The sequence below is a fragment of the Aotus nancymaae genome, unplaced genomic scaffold (genome assembly GCF_030222135.1).
Source record: "Aotus nancymaae isolate 86718 unplaced genomic scaffold, 86718_ANA_hifiasm-v0.15.2.pri h1tg000025l, whole genome shotgun sequence".
Taxonomy (NCBI): Eukaryota; Metazoa; Chordata; class Mammalia; order Primates; family Aotidae; genus Aotus; species Aotus nancymaae.
In genome coordinates, this window is record NW_026988438.1 from 17,877,676 (window position 1) to 17,895,671 (window position 17,996).

General features: G+C 36.7%; 1 protein-coding gene across 6 annotated transcripts in view; it reads right to left on the minus strand.

The window, feature by feature from the left end:
- Positions 1–17,996, minus strand: part of ANKIB1 (ankyrin repeat and IBR domain containing 1) — a 159,579-nt gene that overhangs the window by 134,350 nt on the left and 7,233 nt on the right. The window contains exon 1 of one of the 6 annotated variants that reach the window (XM_012450825.2): positions 3,300–3,318. The exons of the other annotated variants lie outside the window; for them this stretch is intronic. The gene's annotated coding sequence lies outside the window, so the exon portion shown is untranslated. Of the gene's footprint in view, positions 1–3,299; positions 3,319–17,996 lie in introns of those variants that run through there. 6 annotated transcript variants of the gene reach the window in all.

The following is a 17,996-nucleotide window of genomic DNA, read 5'->3' on the forward strand; positions in this document are numbered from 1 at the left end:
AGACAGAGTCTAGCTCTTTTGGCTAGGCTGGAGTACAATGGCTCAATCTCAGCTCACTGCAACCTCTGCCTCCCGGGTTCAAGTGATTCTCCTGCCTCAGCCTCCTGAGTAGCTAGGATTACAGGCGCCCGCCACCACATCTGGCTAAGTTTTGTATTTTTAGTAGAGATGGGGCTTCTCCATGTTGGTCAGGCTGGTCTTGAACTCCTGATCTCATGATCTGCCTGCCTCAAGCCTCTCAAAGCATTGGGATTACAGGCATGAGCCACTGTGCCAGGCCAATTAATATTCTTTTAAAAAAGTTTTCCAGGCTCAACATACTTAGAAGTGTCAATTCTCCCCATTATAGACTTGATGCAATTACAATCAAACTCCTGGCAAGAATTTTTATAGATATAGCTGATTCCAAAATTTGTATGGAAAGGCAAAGGAACTAGAATAACTAAAAAAATTTAAAAAGAAGAATAAGGTTGAAGGAAACATATTAATTAATCTAAGTCTTACTCTAAAGCACAACAATTAAGACAGTGTAATATTGGCAGAGGGATAGACACAAATGCATGCAACAGAAAATAATTCAGAAATAGGTATATACAAATATGGTCAACTCATTTTTGACAACGACGCAAAACCAACTCTATGGAGAAAGGGTAGTTTTTTTCAACAAATGCTGTTGGAAATACCAGACATCCATGTGAAAAAAAAAAAAAAAAGAACCATGGCCTAAGATACCAGGACAACTTATACAAAAATTAACTAAAAATTGATCACAGATTGAAAAGTAAGACTTAAAACTATAAAACTTTTAGAAGAAAAAACACAGGAGAAAATCTTCATGACCTGGGATTAGGGAGAGTTCTTAACATAACAACAAAAGCATTATCTATAAAAGAAAAAAATTGATAAACTGGACTTTATCAAAATTAAAAACCTGTGCTCTGCAAAAGAGACTTGTTATTAAGAGAATGAAAAGACAAACTAAAGACTGGGAGAAAATATTTGAAAATCATACAGCCAACAACAACAACAAAATGCTACAACTTGGATGAATCTCAAATGTATTATGCTGAATGCAAGAAACCAGGTCTCAAAGGGCTAAATACTATATGATTCTATTGATATGACATTTTCAAAAAGACAAAACTATAGTGCTGGAAAACAGATCAGTGGTTGCTAAAGGCTGGTGGGGTGGGAGAGGGTATGACTTGACTATACAGGGATAGGACTAGGGTGTTTTCTTGGGGTGACAGAACTGTCTGAATCCTGATTACGATGGTGGTTATACCAATCTATACACGTGTTAAAATTCATAGAATTGTATATCTGCATATGTCCATTTTACTGTATGAGAATTTAAAACATAAAAAAGTTTTCTTCTACTATCTGAATTACTGAAAATCATCCAGGTGTCCCCTTCCCCAGGTTATTTGTTTCAGCCTCTCTCTCTGTCATGGTACACAAATTTCTCAAGTATCTTTTTGGCTCATTATTCAGTTAAGAGTGAAGTACTTCCAAATGACCAGAGGCCAGGTGTGGTGGCTCACGCTTGTAATCCCAGAACTTTGGGAGGCTGAGGCAGGAGGATTGCTTAAGCCCAGGAGATAGAGACCAGCCTAGGCAGCCTAGTGAGACCCTGTCTCTACAAAAAATTAGCCAGGCATGGTGGCACGAGCCAACAATCTCAGCTACTTGGGTGGCTGAGGTGGGAGGATCACTTGAGCCTAGGAAATTGAGGCTGTAGTGAGCCATGATGACCACTGCACTCCAGCCTGGGTGACAGAGTGAGACCCTGTATCCAAAAAAAAATTTTTTTTAAAGACCAGAAACTGTATTACGGATAGTTAGTCAGTAAGAGATAGTTGAATACTTTCAGTTATGGGAAAGAAAGAAGACACAATGCCAAGGTAGCCAAAATATTTTAGGTGATAGCTGCTAACCCCTTGGAAGGTATCAATAAACCAAGTTACTTTAGGCTTACATAAAATAAAGTCAGAATAATTCTAGTCTATACTAGGGCAACAGGGCCCTATAAAATGTCTGTTAACAGTAAAAAGGTTTTCCTTACAGAGCTTTCCTAAAATTTCACGTATTTACATATTCTTTATAAATTAAGATGCTGTTACTGAGTAATCAGTATGTGAATGAAAGCATAACACAAAGAAATTTTTCCAGTGGGTCTACTTCCCTTCTCTTACTGAAAGAACAAATCACAAGATAATACAAAGATATTTATTTTTCTATCAGGTTCTACTTGCTTTTTCTAATTTAAGTGAAAGATTATTTCTGAATCATAGGCTTACTGGATAATAGTCAAACTCTTAGATTGCTGAATAACTATAGCCCTCACTTAAGGAAACTGGTTTAGAATCAGGAAATATTTTATTATTTTCCTGTCCCTCAATGCTAGCCCACTGATTCAATCTAAGAAACAGGGTAAGACATACTATTACAAAAGAGATTTCAGAAGAAAGTGAACCTATCCTATAGGCAATGCATAATACTTTCAATTGTATTATAAGATGAAAGATACTATTTCTAATGTTCTTCCTGTTTAAAGCCAAACATAAGAAGAGTCTGGAAAACACCGTAGCCTACTGCCACATTTGCAAAAGTATCTTCTTGTGATGAATAATGTATACTTTAGAGTAATGCTTTCCCCAAACACTCTACCACAAGCTGTTCTAAAAATGAAGGGTATTTCTCCCTTAAATCTCTTAAAACTTACTAAACAAAAGCTTAATGTAAGGCACTTTAGATAAGATGCAAGTTGAAAGGAAATACCTAGTCCACTGTGGTAGTGTAACTATTAAGTAAAAGGACACCATTTAAGACAGGCCAAGTGCAGTGGCTCACGGCTGTAACCTCAGCACTTTGAGAGGTTGAGGTGAGAGGATCGCTTGGGTCCAGGAGTTCGAAACCAGCCTGGGCAACGTGCTGAAACCCAGTCTCTACTAAAAATACAAAAATTAGCCAGGTGTGGTGGTTCATGCCTCTAATCCCAGCTACTGAGAGGTTGAGGTGGGAGGATCGCTTCAACCCAGAAGGCAGAGGTTGCAGTGAGCCAAGATTGCACCACTACATTCCAGTTTGGGTGACAGGGCGAGGCCCTGTCCCTTCTCCCCTGAAAAAGAGTAAAGACAAATTCTAAAAGAAGATTAAAGCCTTTTATAACATGATTGCTTCAGTTTTTAATTCACTGGTTTTGCAAAAATACAATCATATGCCTTTAAAGATCAAGGGGCCACAAATGCTTTCTTCTGTTATATTCCAATTTTATTTACCTGACAATGGTTCCATACCTTTGCTATTAAGAACAATCCAATTTTTCTGGAGAAATCCCCTTTTACCACAGTCAAGACATAGTTTAGTAGGGCTCCACTCCAGGTACGAAGTAACTCAATGGAGAACGAATAGATTTTTCAACAAATGGTATTGAAACAACTGAATATTCATGTGCAAAGAAACCCTTTCCTTCTTGACGTATCTTCTCAGGACCCATCTTTATCTCAAAAACAAAACAGAAGTATACAGAAAGAATTTTTTCCTCTCCTCATGGTCAAGTTTACAAACCAATCTGTACTTGAATGTGTTTTTCTTTTATCTGTTACAATGAAAGTACACACCTGTAGAAGGAAAGGTATATGTTCTATTTATGCAATAGATCCCTTCCTTTTCAAAAACCTTTCCTTCCTTTCCAAAAATTATGTTATTTCATTTGTCTTAATCCATTCCTATACCACCATTTCCCTAAAATCTAGAGAATGATAATCACCCATCTAGATCACCCATCAACATGCAAATATGTTCTGTTATTTTTCTATCATTAAAAAATCTCCTAGCTTAAAGGATGGTCTTCTCAAAAGATACATGGTCACTTGCATATCCATATGAAAAAATTAATCTTGAACCCTATCCAAAACCCCACACCAGATGAACTGCAGATGTATATGTGAAAGGTAAAACAATAATGCTTTCAGAAGAAAATATGAAGGAACATCTTCATCACCATAGCAAAAACAAAGATATACAAGACAATTAAAAATCTCTATGGAGATTTTTAGGAGTATATACATCATTTAGGAATATAATGAATGAAAAAGACACAGATTAGCATATACTATATGATTCAACTTATGCGAAGAACAACCACAATGACAAAACTGTGTTGTTAAAGTCATGATAATAGTTACTCTTGGGAGGCATAATTTTCACTGGATGGATGAGGGAAGGCTTCTCGGGTACTGATTTATATTCTAGATCTAGATCTGGATGCTAATTACATAGTTGTGTTCACTTTGTGATTATTTATGGAGCTGTATTCTTGATTTCTGTGTTTTTATGTATGTATGTATATTCAATAAAAAGTTTCTTACATTCTAAAAAATATAAATGAAACAAAAACTCCACAAATATCCCACACAGCAGCTACTACACCTTAATTCTGCCCTCCTTAACAGTAAATCTTTTCCAAAGAGTTGTTTACATACCTGTTCCATTCATTTCCCATTTGCTCTTCAACTCACTGCAATTTGGCTTCTATTCTCACCACTCCCTGACTGTTTACCAACAGCAATATACCATGTGTGCCAACTGTCAACTTACTGCCTCTCAACTCAAAATTCATCCTCCATTACCCGCTGTGCTTTAATGAAAGTGGGCATTGGAAACTACTTTCCTTTGCTGGCTGTAGCTGTATATGGGAGGGACACTACAGGAGAAAGGATTCTTTTCCTGGTTTTGCTCTATTCTTCCAGTAGGCTTCAGCAGTGTGTGGATGCTAACTGTGAATGGTACTTTCCTGTTGGCAACTTATCCTGGGATCCTGGAGGGTGGCTTCTAAGCACATATCATCCCCATGAGTAGACTCCCAGAGAGGTCTACAGTTTCTTCCCCAGCACCCTAGAAGATAGCTTTCCAGGCAGTACACAGTGGCCCCAGTGAGTTCTGTTGGTGGAGCACCTCCCATGGGCTGTTTTCCCCGGCCCCTCAAAGGAGGGTTTTCTATAGCTGAGTTCTTGAGTGCAGCACACCAGAGAACTTCTTTGCCATCCCAACGGCAACAGCTATGCCCTCTCCCATGATCTCTGAATCTCAGTTCAGGGGTGGTAGAGGGGGCCTCTTTCAGATTTGTTCCTTCCTTGGGCACTCTGCCTCAGGCCTAGTGGTAATGATTCCTCCCTATATCTGAGATAGATACATAGATATATTCTTTAGAGTTCTCTTTTCCCCTCAGTAGGTAATCTCCTGTTAGAGTAAATAATTCTTTACATTAAACCTTCCCTTTTCACATTACTTTGTGGTTTCTATCAATTAACTGGACGCTGACCATATCACAAAATCCAATATATTTTCTCCTACTCTCATCCTACCTGAAATCTTAGCAGCCTTCTCAATAAATGTTCTCTCTTCCTCCTTCTGAAATACTTCCCTGCTTCAGCTACCAAGACACCAGGACCTCCTTTCTTTCCTCCAACCTCACTGGACACCTGGTTCTCAGAATTCTGATGGAATTTATCTGGTGTCTAAATGTTGGAGGTCCTCTGAGCTTGCTCCTAAGCCCCACACCTACTTCTTCAACTACATTTTTCCCTAGTTGATCTCATTCTGTTTTAGGGGTTTAAATACCACAGATACTTACGTATACTGATGATTCCTAACTTCTGAACTATTGACTTCTGTTCTGATATCCAGACTCCTATATCAATGCCTATTTGACACCTTGTACTGGAGGTGTAATTGATTGCCTCAATTCTCTTGATCCTTTCTACCAACTTGTTCTTCCTCCAATCTTACACATCTCATACATGACACTGTCACCTGCTCCCTCAGGCCAATAACGGAAAAGTAATCCTTGAGTCCTTTCTTCCCCTCATACTATATATTCAATCCCTCAGTAAGCTTTGTCAGGCCCAGTCTGAAAATATATTATGAATATGACCAAAGCTTCCCATCTCTTGGATAATCCCAGCTCAGGTCACCTTCATCTCTTAGCTCAACAACTTCAAGAGCCTCATTCATTTGTCCATTTCTACTTTTGCCCTCTCATCACTACAATCTATTTTCCACACAGCAGCCAGAGAATAGTTATGTTTTTGCTTTACAGCAAATTCAATGGCTTGAAGCTGCATCAGAATAGTATTCAAATTCCTCCCACGTTGTGCTTAGTATGCTCCAGCTACACTGGCCCCTTTTCTGCTCCCTGAATATATCAACTCTTTTTCCTTTCTTTTTTTTTTTAACCCTTAGGGCTTTTGCATATGCACTTCCTTCTGCCTGAAATATTCTTATTACTCTTTCCTCAGTTCTTAGACTTTAACATCTCCTTATCCTTCCAGCTTTGTCTTAAATATCATGTCTTCCACTGCGGGTGGTGGCTTATGCCTGTAATTCCAGTGCTTTGGGAGATGGGAGGATTGCTTGAGGCCAGGAATTCAAGACAAGCCTGGGCAACACAGCAAAACTCCATCTATACAAAATGTGAAAAAAAAATTAGCCAGTTATGGTGGTGCACACATGTGGTCCTGGTAACTTGGGATGCAGGAAGACAGGAAGATTGCTACAGTTCAGGATTTTGAAGTTACAGTGAACTATGATAGCGCCACTGCACTCTATCCTGGGCAGCAGAGCAAGACCGTCTCTAATATAAAAACAAAAATAGCATGTATTCAGAGATACTTTCTTTGAACACTCTATCTATTGGTCTTTAATCCTGTTATGACATTATTCACTATCACTGAATCTAAGTATCCCTTCAAATCATTTGCTACAAATTTGATTTATTTCTATGTTCAGTGTTTGTCTATCCCACTAGGTTATAAGCTTCCTAAGGGCAGAGACCGTGATTGTTTTATTCACTGGTGTAACACTAACACCTAGCATTTTGGCACATTAAAAAACTTAATAAGTATTTATCAATGAATGAGGCCGGGCACAGTGGCTCATGCCTGTAATCCCAGCACTTTGGGAGGCCAAGGTAGGCACATCACTTGAGGCCAGGAGTTTGAAATCAGCCTGGACAACGTGGAGAAACGTCTTCTCTACAAAAAATATTAAAAAAAATTAGCCAGGTGTAGTGGAATGTACCTGTAGTCCCAGCTACTCAGGAGGCTGAGGTACGAGAATCGCTTGAACCCAGGAGGCGGAGGTGGCGGCAAGCTACGAATGCGCCACTGCACTCCAGCCTGGGTGACAGGGCATGACTCTCTTTCCAAAAAAAAAAAAAAAATTATTGACGAATAAAAGGTTGATTCCTGAAAATATTCTCCTCCTCCTCCGAATTGTTACTATGGTTAACATTAATTTACTTCATATTCACAATGTCATTGCCTCCTCCCCCACAATTGTCAAATTTCTTATTTTTTTAAACATATAACAGGTTTTCCTTCTGCCACAATTCCTTTCCCTCCTTTTCTCTCCAGGAAAACAAAAAACAAAAACCACTATACTGAAGTTCATTTCTTAAAAATGCAGAAAAATCTAGGTGTTCATCACTAGGATAGAGGGTATAAGTGGTGGTTAATCATACATTGGAACACCGTGCAATAGATATAACACATTAAAAAAAAGTTACATGTTCACGGTCTTAAGGAATATTTTATTTGTCCAGTCAAATTGTAAACTTCTGGGCAATGGTTTTATACTTCTTTATATTTCCCACAGATAATACTGTCCATATTTTCCAAATCCCAAATTAAGACACATAATTAATAGAGAGGGCAAATATATTAAATAATTCGTACTTGTCCTGAATACTGTGAGAAGTGTGTTCATTATACCCATAAGCAACAGCGTAATCCTGAACATAAGTAATCCATATCTATACTCGTATGTAGGTATGTATTTTGGTGACAATTATGGTAACTATCAGCCAGAACCCAATTTATCATACTTACATGTTTCAGTAACATTTTTACACTAACTTTTAAACAAAAGTATGAAACTTGAGAGGGGTATTGACACCAATACTTCTTTTCCATTTTTAATGCTTCCTTCCATTTGCAATAATATTCCTGACCTTTATCTACCCCAGGGATATTAACAAATCTGGGGAGAAAAAACTGGATATGCATACTTTTTTGGCTATTCACTTCGTTCAGAACTCAAGTAAGGAACAGAGGTCCCTCCAACCCCCAGCAAAATATTAGGTTTCTTAAGACATGTTTTAACCTAAAGTGCAGTAAAATATATATTCTATATATATAGTAAAATATATATATTTATATATAGTGTATATATAGTAAAAATAATATATATATAAATTATAAATATATATTATAGTATATATATAAAAAATATATAGTAAAATATATATATTATATTATATTATATATAATATATAATATATTATTACAAAAATATTATATAATTAATATGTTATTAATATATTATATATAATATATATTATAATATATATAATATATATAATATATATTATAATATATAATATAATATATAATATATTAATTTTATATCAATATATTAATATAATATATAAATATATAATATATTTATAAATAATATATATAGAATATATATTATATATTATTATATTCTATATATATAGACATGTTTTAAGGAAGTTGATATATATAAGCTTTACCTCTTTTAATACAGTAATCGTTTATGTTTATGTAATCCAAGCTTTCCAAAAATGACTATAAAACTATACTGGGTAAACACAAAAACAGGACAAAATGTTAATCAATGGATTAACATAGCTCTTCTTTGAAGAAATGCAACTTACAGGTTTAATATTACAGAATTACATCTTAGATAATATTGTTAAATGAACATATTTAATAATAAAGCTTGAAGAATACAGGTGTGAAAACCTAATCCTGTGGTCTATGTACCTTCTGTCATTTCATTCCCATACAATCTCACCTGCATTTTACAATAAGAAAGCACAGGTTTGGAAGTTTAATCATTTTGAAAAGGCCATATTAAGAAAATTATGAACACAAATCTTGGTTTGAATCCTGGCTCTACAACTTACTAGCTTACAAGCTACTTAAAGTTTTTGAGTCTTTTTTCCAATATGTAAAAGTAGACAATTAGGCCTCCCTTGCTAGGTCATTATAAAGTAAGAGTGACAAAATGTGTAAAATACACACCATGTTTGTTAAATACTAGGTACTCAGTATAATGTAGTCTTCATCACTGTGATCACTAATTAATTAACTTCCGTAGAATCACAGAGCTGTCTCTAAAATCTTTTTTCTTTCTTTTAAAAATAAAATTATAGATAGTTATCTAAACAGGAAAATATATGAAAAAGTAAAAATAAGAAAATAAAAAGATCATTATAATCTCCAAATTCTGAATTAATCAGTGTCAACATATTGGTATATTTTCTTTTTCTCTTTCTTGTATGTATATAGCTTTCTTTTAATTGCAGAACAAGATCATGCTATATACTAAACTTGTAATCTTTCCTTTTGTACTTACTTTCTCATGAACATTTCTCCATTTGATTAAGTATCCCTTGGACACATTTTAACAAAATCAAATTCTGAGATACAGGTAATAATTCAGTTTTTGTTTTACATTTAAGTTGGTTCTAATTTATCACTATTTTGGGTAAAGTTGTGTTTATCTTTGAACCTAGGCTTTTTTTCCTACAGGGTGTCTTAAGTTATGTAGCAGTATCTGTTTTCTCAGCAAAGCCCCTATTACTATGCATGTTGACATTCAAGTCCCCGCGTGCATATGAAAGAATTAATTTATACTGTATACATCTTCAGCTATAGATACAGAATCTTAGCATTAAGCACATTCTATTGCCATAGCAACCAAATATAAGTTATATTTAAAAAGGAGTTAAGAGCTCCCATGTCTACTGTCTGTTGCCAAGCCCATAGACCCAGTCTGAGGGTAGAACCTCTCCAACATCAGAAATAGGAACCTGAATCCTATGCATTTGATTTAATGTTTTTAAATTGACTTATTTTCCATCAATCTTAATGAAGTAATGAAGGGCAGAGTATAACAGCCTGTAACATCTAAAAGAGACATGAAGAAGTGAGATTAGAGTCACTGTGCTGCTCTGCATCCTGAAGAAATGGCAGCAGGATGAATGTAAGCGCTATAATGACTCTTTCAAATTGAAAAGTTAGGACACAATTCAAAACATGATTTGACAATAGGGTACAATACCTGAAATGAAAAATCTGAAGCATATGAATTCCATAGCAAGTACATAAAATTGAAATTTGAGTAAGAGAAAAAGGTGCTTCCATGGAACCTAACTGCTCCAATTAGGGCAGTTATTAAGCGCTAGCTACACAAAAATACTAAAATGCACAAAACCCTCAAAAATCAAAACAGGAACAATACTCTCAATCCAGGCTTAAAGGAAAAAAATAGGTATTAACATTTCTTGCAGAATATGAAAAAAGCTATGGTTTAAAGTTATAAATCATGACATAAAGTCATCTAAAAGCAAAATGCATACCAAAATATCTGTATTAGTGTTAGGAAGCACCACAGTCAATGACAGCAATTAATACTTCATATACCTTAAAGAGAATTAAAGGATGCTTAATTATTACTCAATATAATACATAAACTTAGGAACTACAGTTTATGACAGGGGTAGTATGTTGCCAAAGAAACACACAGTAATTTCAAATCCAAACAAGAGAGGTGTAGCATTTATCAATTTTAGAAAAAGAAAAGCAGAGTACATGTTGGAAGTCCATAATTGGAAGCCTATGCTAGAGTTACAGTATTTTCAAGGGTACTTCTCAGAGTAAAGGAATTCTCTTCTTGACAGGTAAAATAATAATCTCCTGCAACAACTATTTATCAACCACCTATCATGTGCCAGGCATTATTGTAGATGAAGGGGAATGCAGCAGGAACAAAATAAACTAAAATCACTGCTTTTTGTTTTTTCTCAAGTAAAGCCAGCAAGGAGAGTTTGGGGTGCTGTTATGTCTAAAAGGGTAGTCAGCAAAGGCCTTGCCAAAGTGACTTTTTTTTTTTTTGAGAGAGGGTCTCACTCTGCAACTCATGCTGGAGTACAGTGGAGCAATCATGACTCACTGCACCGTCAGCCTCCGGGGCTCAAGTGATTCTCCGACTTCAGCCACCTGAGTAGCTGGGACTACAGTCATGCGCCACTATGCCTAGCTAATTTTGTTTACCTTTTGTAGAGAGGAGGTCTCACCATGTTGCCAGGCTAGTCTTGAATTCCTGGACTCAAGTGATCCTCCTGCTTCAGTCTCCCAAAGTGCTAGGATTACAGGTGTGAGCCACCAGCCAGGTCCAAAGTGACGTTTCAGTAACAAGCTAAAGAAGGTGATGTAGTGAGCCATGTGGTATCTAGGGAGAGAGGAAATAGCCAGTGCACATGCAGGGGCATACCCTATGTGTTCAAGGAACAAAAAGGAGGCCAGTGTTACCGTAGCACAGAGAGTAAGGAAGAAAATAGTAGGATATGAACTCAAGAGAAGTAATGGGAGCAGGTAACTATTTAGGTAGGGTCTTGAAAGTTACTATAAATCACTACGCTTTTATTCCCAGTAAAAAGGGAAGCCACTGGAGGATTTTTAGCAGAGAAGTGAAATGACAAGACTTACATTTAACAGGACCAGCCAAGCTGTCTATTAAGCAGACTAATGGGGATGAGGAGAAAGGCTAGAAGCAGATCATTTAGGAAGCGGCTGCACTAATCCAAGTACAAGGTGATGGTAGCTTAAAAGGCAGGAGATGGCAGTGATGTTGGTGAATTCTTAATCAGATTCTTGATGTACTCTGAAGGTAAGAACCAACAGAATTGGCTGACAGATTGGAAGCAGAAGTGAGAGAGAATGCAAAAACAAGAATGACTCCAAAATCCTGGCGTGGGCACCTGGAAGCAAGGGGTTACCACTACTGAGAGAGGAAGGCTGCGGTAGGTGAGGTTTGCATATGTCGGGGAAGATCTGCTTATATTTCAACAAGTTACATTTGAGAAGCTAATTAGATATTAGGTAGGCAAAAGGATATCCAAGTCTCAAGCTGAAATGTGAAGTCTGGGCTGGAGATACAACTTGGAGATTGACAATGTATACATGGTATTAAGTTGCTTGTATTAAAAATTTACAAAGATATAACCCCCCTGATATTTTCCTTATATATTTTTCCAGATTTAAAATGCAGAGATTTTCCTCCTGCCCATCTAGACTTCAAAATTATAAATTATTTAATATAGAGATGCCAAATAGAATACAAAAATTAGAAGGCAGAAATCCAATTAGGGAGACCGAAGTATACAGAAACTATAAGGTGTAAAGAATATGGATAAGGAAGGCGGTAAGAACGATGGAGAAAGTAAAATACTATACAACTTCTAGGTTACAACCTGGCACATGCCTATAATCCCAGCACTTTGGAAGGCTGAGGCAGGTGGTTCGCTTGAGCTCAGGAGTCTTGAGATCAGCCTGGGCAACATAGCAAACCCCATCTCCACCAAAATTGCATAAAAATTAGCCAGGTGTGGGTGACATGCATCTGTGGTCCCAGCTACTTGGAAGGCTGAGACAGGAGGATCACTGGAGCCCAGAAGGCGGAGGTTGGAGTGAGCCAAGTTTGCGCCACTGCACTCCAGCCTGGGTAATATAACGAGACTCTGTTTAAAAAAACAAAACAAAACCCAAAAAAACAAATGAAAAACCTGGTCTTTGATGTGTGGCTGATGCTACCTACATGTAAGAGCAAAAAACTCCAAATGGAGAGATCTCTTTTAAATCATACTCTAGATAGCGGATAGATGAGAGAACCTACACTCTGTCTTTTCCCATTCCAATCCATCCTGCAAATGGCTGCTAGCTTAATTTTTCTACATCTATCCAATTTTGTTTTTACCATCTCTTATAGACTAAGGTTTGGAATTATAATTAATTTCAACAATTAAAAAGATTATCTGTTTCTCCATCAGAGTTTCTCATCTAAAGCAGAGAACACAGAAAAATGATTTGAGGAACTATTTCTAAAATTCTCCCAATGATTGTATATAACCAGTACCATTCTAAAGGCATAACAGAGAAACAAATTAATTTCATACAATAGACAACAGCAATAGCAGCAGCACATGGGAACTTGATAAAAATGAACATTCTCAGACTCCATTCAGACTTACTGAATTAGAAACTTTGAGGGTAAGGTCTAGCAATCTGCATTTTAACAAGCATTCCAGGTGAGTCTGATACACATTAACTTTGAGAACCTCTGGCTTAGGGCATTAAGGCTCAATTCTCTCAAGGATTATCAGTAGAAAAGACTACTAGACTATAAAATCCGTGAATTGGAATCTTATTATTTTTTGTTTTCTCTTGCCTTATGCATCTGACATTTAATTCATTCAGAATTTTTGAGTAGTTAAAAGACAGTATCCCCTCCCTCTGAGTTTCCCGGTTTCTCCTCATTCTATAATACCAAGTTAACAGCCCAACCTTTATTCTCCCTTATTACTTCTTCCTATTTTATAGGAAAAGTAATGTTCTTCCAATCAGAATATCATATCCTAACTTTTTAAGTAATTCTGTAGATATCATGTCAAGTCACATTTCAGAGCAAGAAAGACTCTCAGAAGATTATTCAAATACATCAACACACAGGTAAGAAAATGTCATCATATGGCAAACACACCTCTTACAGAAATAGAGAAAGACCAAAGAATAAACTAGCCATCTTTACAAGACCCGAGTCTCAATAGTTGGTTTAATAGATTTAAGAGTTAGTAGCTGGGTGCAGTGGCTTAACTCTGTAATCCCAGCACTTTGGGAGGCCAAGGCAGGCAGATTACGAGGTCAGGTGTTCAAGACCAGCCTGGCCAACATGGTGAAAACCTGTCTCTAATAAAATACAAACATTAGCCAGGTATGGTGGCACGCACCTGAGTCTTAGCTACTCAGGAGGCTGAGGGAGGGGAATCGCTTGTACCTGAGAGGTGGAGGTTGCAGTTAGCAGAGATCGTGCCACTGCACTCCAGCCTAGGTGACAAAGCGAGACTCTATCTCAAAAGAAAAAAAAAAGAGTTAGAATGCTTGAAAGAATAATCTTTATTTTTATAATTCCTTTCTGGAAATAAAAGCAAATAAATAATCAAAAACCACCAATTATTTATTTATTGGCAATAGTGCATGTCTTGTTTTCATTCCTTGCTCTACTTTTAAATATCGAAAAAAGAACCTTAACATTAATAAGTATGCTATCAAACTATCTAATGACATGGTATGTCTTGTTCTCCACTGTCCTAACAGTTTAATACTAAGTTTCACAGAAACTAATCTCAAGACTGTTCATAACTGCTTCATGGTAACAATTTTTTTTCTTTTTCTTTCTTTCTTTTTTAGATGGCATCTCGCTCTGTTTCCCAGGCTGGAGTGCAGTAGGGCGATCTTCTTGGCTCACTGCAACCTCCACCTCCCAAGTTCAAGTAGTTCTCCTGTCTCAGACTCCCAAGTAGCTGGGATTACAAGCATGCACCATCTAATTTTTGTATTTTTAGTAGAGACAGGGTTTCACCATGTTGCTGACCTCAGGTGATCCACACGCCTCGGCCTCCCAAAGTGCTGGGATTACAGGCGTGAGCCGTAGCACCCAGCCCATTGTGACAATTTTTCTAACCAACATTTATCTTTCTGGTTACATTCCATCCAACAGAGACCACCTGGAGAGAGCCAGAGTAGAGATCATATGATACTTTGTGTCCCAAGTTGAAACTCATTTTAATTGTACTCTAATCTTATGTCACAAGGGTTCTGAGGTAACATACAGATAATAAATCAAGTGGTAATAAGTGCCAGGGGAGGCAGTGTAGTACACCTAGAAAGAGTAAGGGCTTTGTAGCCATAAAGATCTTTTGGCTTCAAGTCTTAATTCTAGCTTTCTTTGCCTTCATTTTATAAGAGAGAAGCCATAATATTAGTATACTGCCTCATATTGTTGTTACCTAGTTCTTATTTTAAAATGCAAACTCCTTGAGAATAGAAATTACATGTTTTATACACCTTGGTATTCCCCCACATTGTATTTACATAGGTGCTCAAGAACTATTTGACTAATACTGGAATAGATTTTAGTGTATTAGATAAATTCCCTAATAGGTGCCCTTACTTCCAGATCCCACCCCCAATTGCACTTTCCCTATTAAAAGGCAAATCTGATTTTGTCCAATTCCATTTTAAAACCTTCTAAAGGTTCCCAGCTCTGAGAGAAGTCCTTACTAAGACCAGCATTCATCTCTTCACAGCCTCTCTCTTATAACTCAGCCCCGCCCACTAAACTACTAAAGCTCCTGGAATGTTCTGTCCTCCTCCCTATCAGCTCTGCCTGAAAAGGATAACTCCTACTAGTTATTCAAGTATCAGCTTAAAAGTTGTTTTCTCTATCAAGTTCCATAATAATAGCTCCCCGACCCTAAACTAACTTCGAAGTCCTGCCTCCATAACCTGATACTACACCCAACTTACCATTTAAGACTATAATTAAATGTTTATCTGCTTCCTTAGTTATCTGGTAAACTCTTTGAGGATGAGGATCACATTATATTCAGTTTTATACCCACTGTTTACCATAGTTACTGGCACACAGAACACCTTGAATAAATATTACTTATTGAACATAATGCTGAAGTCCCATGTTTCCAACATTAGTTTCCAATTTGAGAATATAACCATGTTTATCTCCCTGTTTGCTTATAAATAACTTTAAAACATGACAATTCAATAGGTTAAAGAAAAAAAAAGATGGGGCTTTATCCTGAAGACACATTTGTTATGGCACAGACAGCAAAATCAGCATGATTTTTTTCAAAGAACAGAAAAAAATATTTCATAAGAACTTGTTATTCTGGGGGAGGGGAGGAAGCTGCTTTATGTTGGCCCCATCCCCAGAAGTTACAGTCACCAAACTGGATATGATTCTCAGTTAAAACAAGCAGAGCCATGGATAGCAAAAGAATATAAAGAAATGACTGCTCAGTCTGGAATGCCATCTCAAGACCATGAGGTGACAAGCCTGGATGACTAAAAAGAAAGACAAATGAGCCTGCATTCCTGATAGCACTGTAGAGCCACCATACCAGTTCTGGACAGTCTACCTCTAATTTCTCATTACTTGAGGAAAATAATGACCCTTGTTTGTTTATGCGACCCTTCTTTGGATTTCTGTGGCAGCTGAACATGATTCCTATTTGATGGGAAAGTTAGAGAAAGTTTAGGAAAAAGTTTGTTTAACCTAGAAAAGAGAGAAAGATTCTCAAGACAGGAATATCAGAAGTCTTAAAAAGACAGATATATATGATTGTATTAGTCAGTTTTCATGCTGCTGATAAAGATATACCAGAGACTGGGAAGAAAAAGAGGTTTAACGGATCTACAGTTCCACATGACTTGGGCCTCACAATCATGGCAAGGAGGCAAGGCAAGGAGGAGGAAGTCACATCTTATATGCATGGCAGCAGGCAAAGGGAAGAGAGCTTGTGAAGGAAAACTCCCCTTTTTAAAATCATCAGATCTCCTGCGACTTATTCATTATCACAAGAATAACACAGGAAAGACCTACCCTATGATTCAATTACCCCCCATTGGGTCCCTCCCACAACATGTGGGAATTTAAGATGAGATTTGGGTGGCGACACAGCCAAACCATATTAATGATTACATGAAATGCTAAAATAAAAATATACAATAAGTGATACCATAAACTAAAACAAAAGCAAACTAACAAAACTTATTTGGAAATTAGGTTAAATGATTATATCCATAATAAGGATATCAAAGAATACCACATATTAGTAAGGGAAAAAATCCAACAGAAAAAAATGAGTAAAGATAAAAATAAGCAATTCATAGAACTAAAAATCAAAATGCCCAACAAATACATTGAAAGATGCTTAGACTCATAGATAGGTAGGGAAATGCACTATAGGAAACTTTTTTTAAAAACTCATTTTATTGTAAAAGAAAAGCATTCAGTGACAGTTTACAGAAGAAATAGTCACTCTCAGACATTAATGGTGACAATAAGAATTGTGTCAATATTTCTGAAAAATAGTTTAGCATTAAGTATTAAAATTAAATTGGTATATACTATGTACAAATATATTAATTGTAGTATTATTCATAATAGAAGACTAGAGACAACCCATACGTCCAAAACACACACAGTTAAGGTTTTCAGATATCTACTGCTATAGAACCATCCCAAACTTAGTATCTCAAAACAATATGTTATTTTTCACATCTCTGTAGGTTGGCTAGCAGTTTCTCTGCTGTCTTCATCTCTGGTTCCTGCGTGTTCAGCTAAAGGGTCAGCTGGGCTACCAGGTCCTAGATAACCCACTTTCACACCTGCTGGTTGGTGCTCGCTGTTAGCTGGGGCATCTTGGTTCTTCTACAAGACACATTTAGTGCTTCCATACACTAGACCAGCTTCCTCACTCTCAGCTGCAGGAAAAGCATTCCTTGAAGCCCCTTAAGGAGTTGGCTCCAGGATTCACAGATCACTTCTATCACTTCTATCATATCCATTTATCAAAGTAAGTCACGAGACCAGCCAAGACTCAAGAAAGAGATGGAGAAATAGATTCTACCTCTAAACAGAAAAAGCAATGGCATACTGCAAAGAAGAATGCCTACCAAAATAGGAGAAATTTATGACTGCTAAACATTCTATCACTGGTATGCAGGTATAGGGGTATGTGTGTGTCTGGATGTATACACATACTCACATGCACAATGAAATACTATGTAAGTTGTTAAAAAGAATGGAAAAGTTTTCAAGATAAGTTAAAAAAAAGATGTAGAATATTTAATATAGTATGTTACCATTTGTGTGTGGAGAAACTATGCATATATTTTATCCCATATATATATGTTTGTAAGTTCTTGAAATAGATTTAAAAATTAACTATTAGAACATGTAAAGGTGTTGGCAAGCTAGCTAAAGATGCAGGGCAGTGAGGTCATGTTGGGAAGAATACCAGAAGTGCAGGCTAATTAGACTAG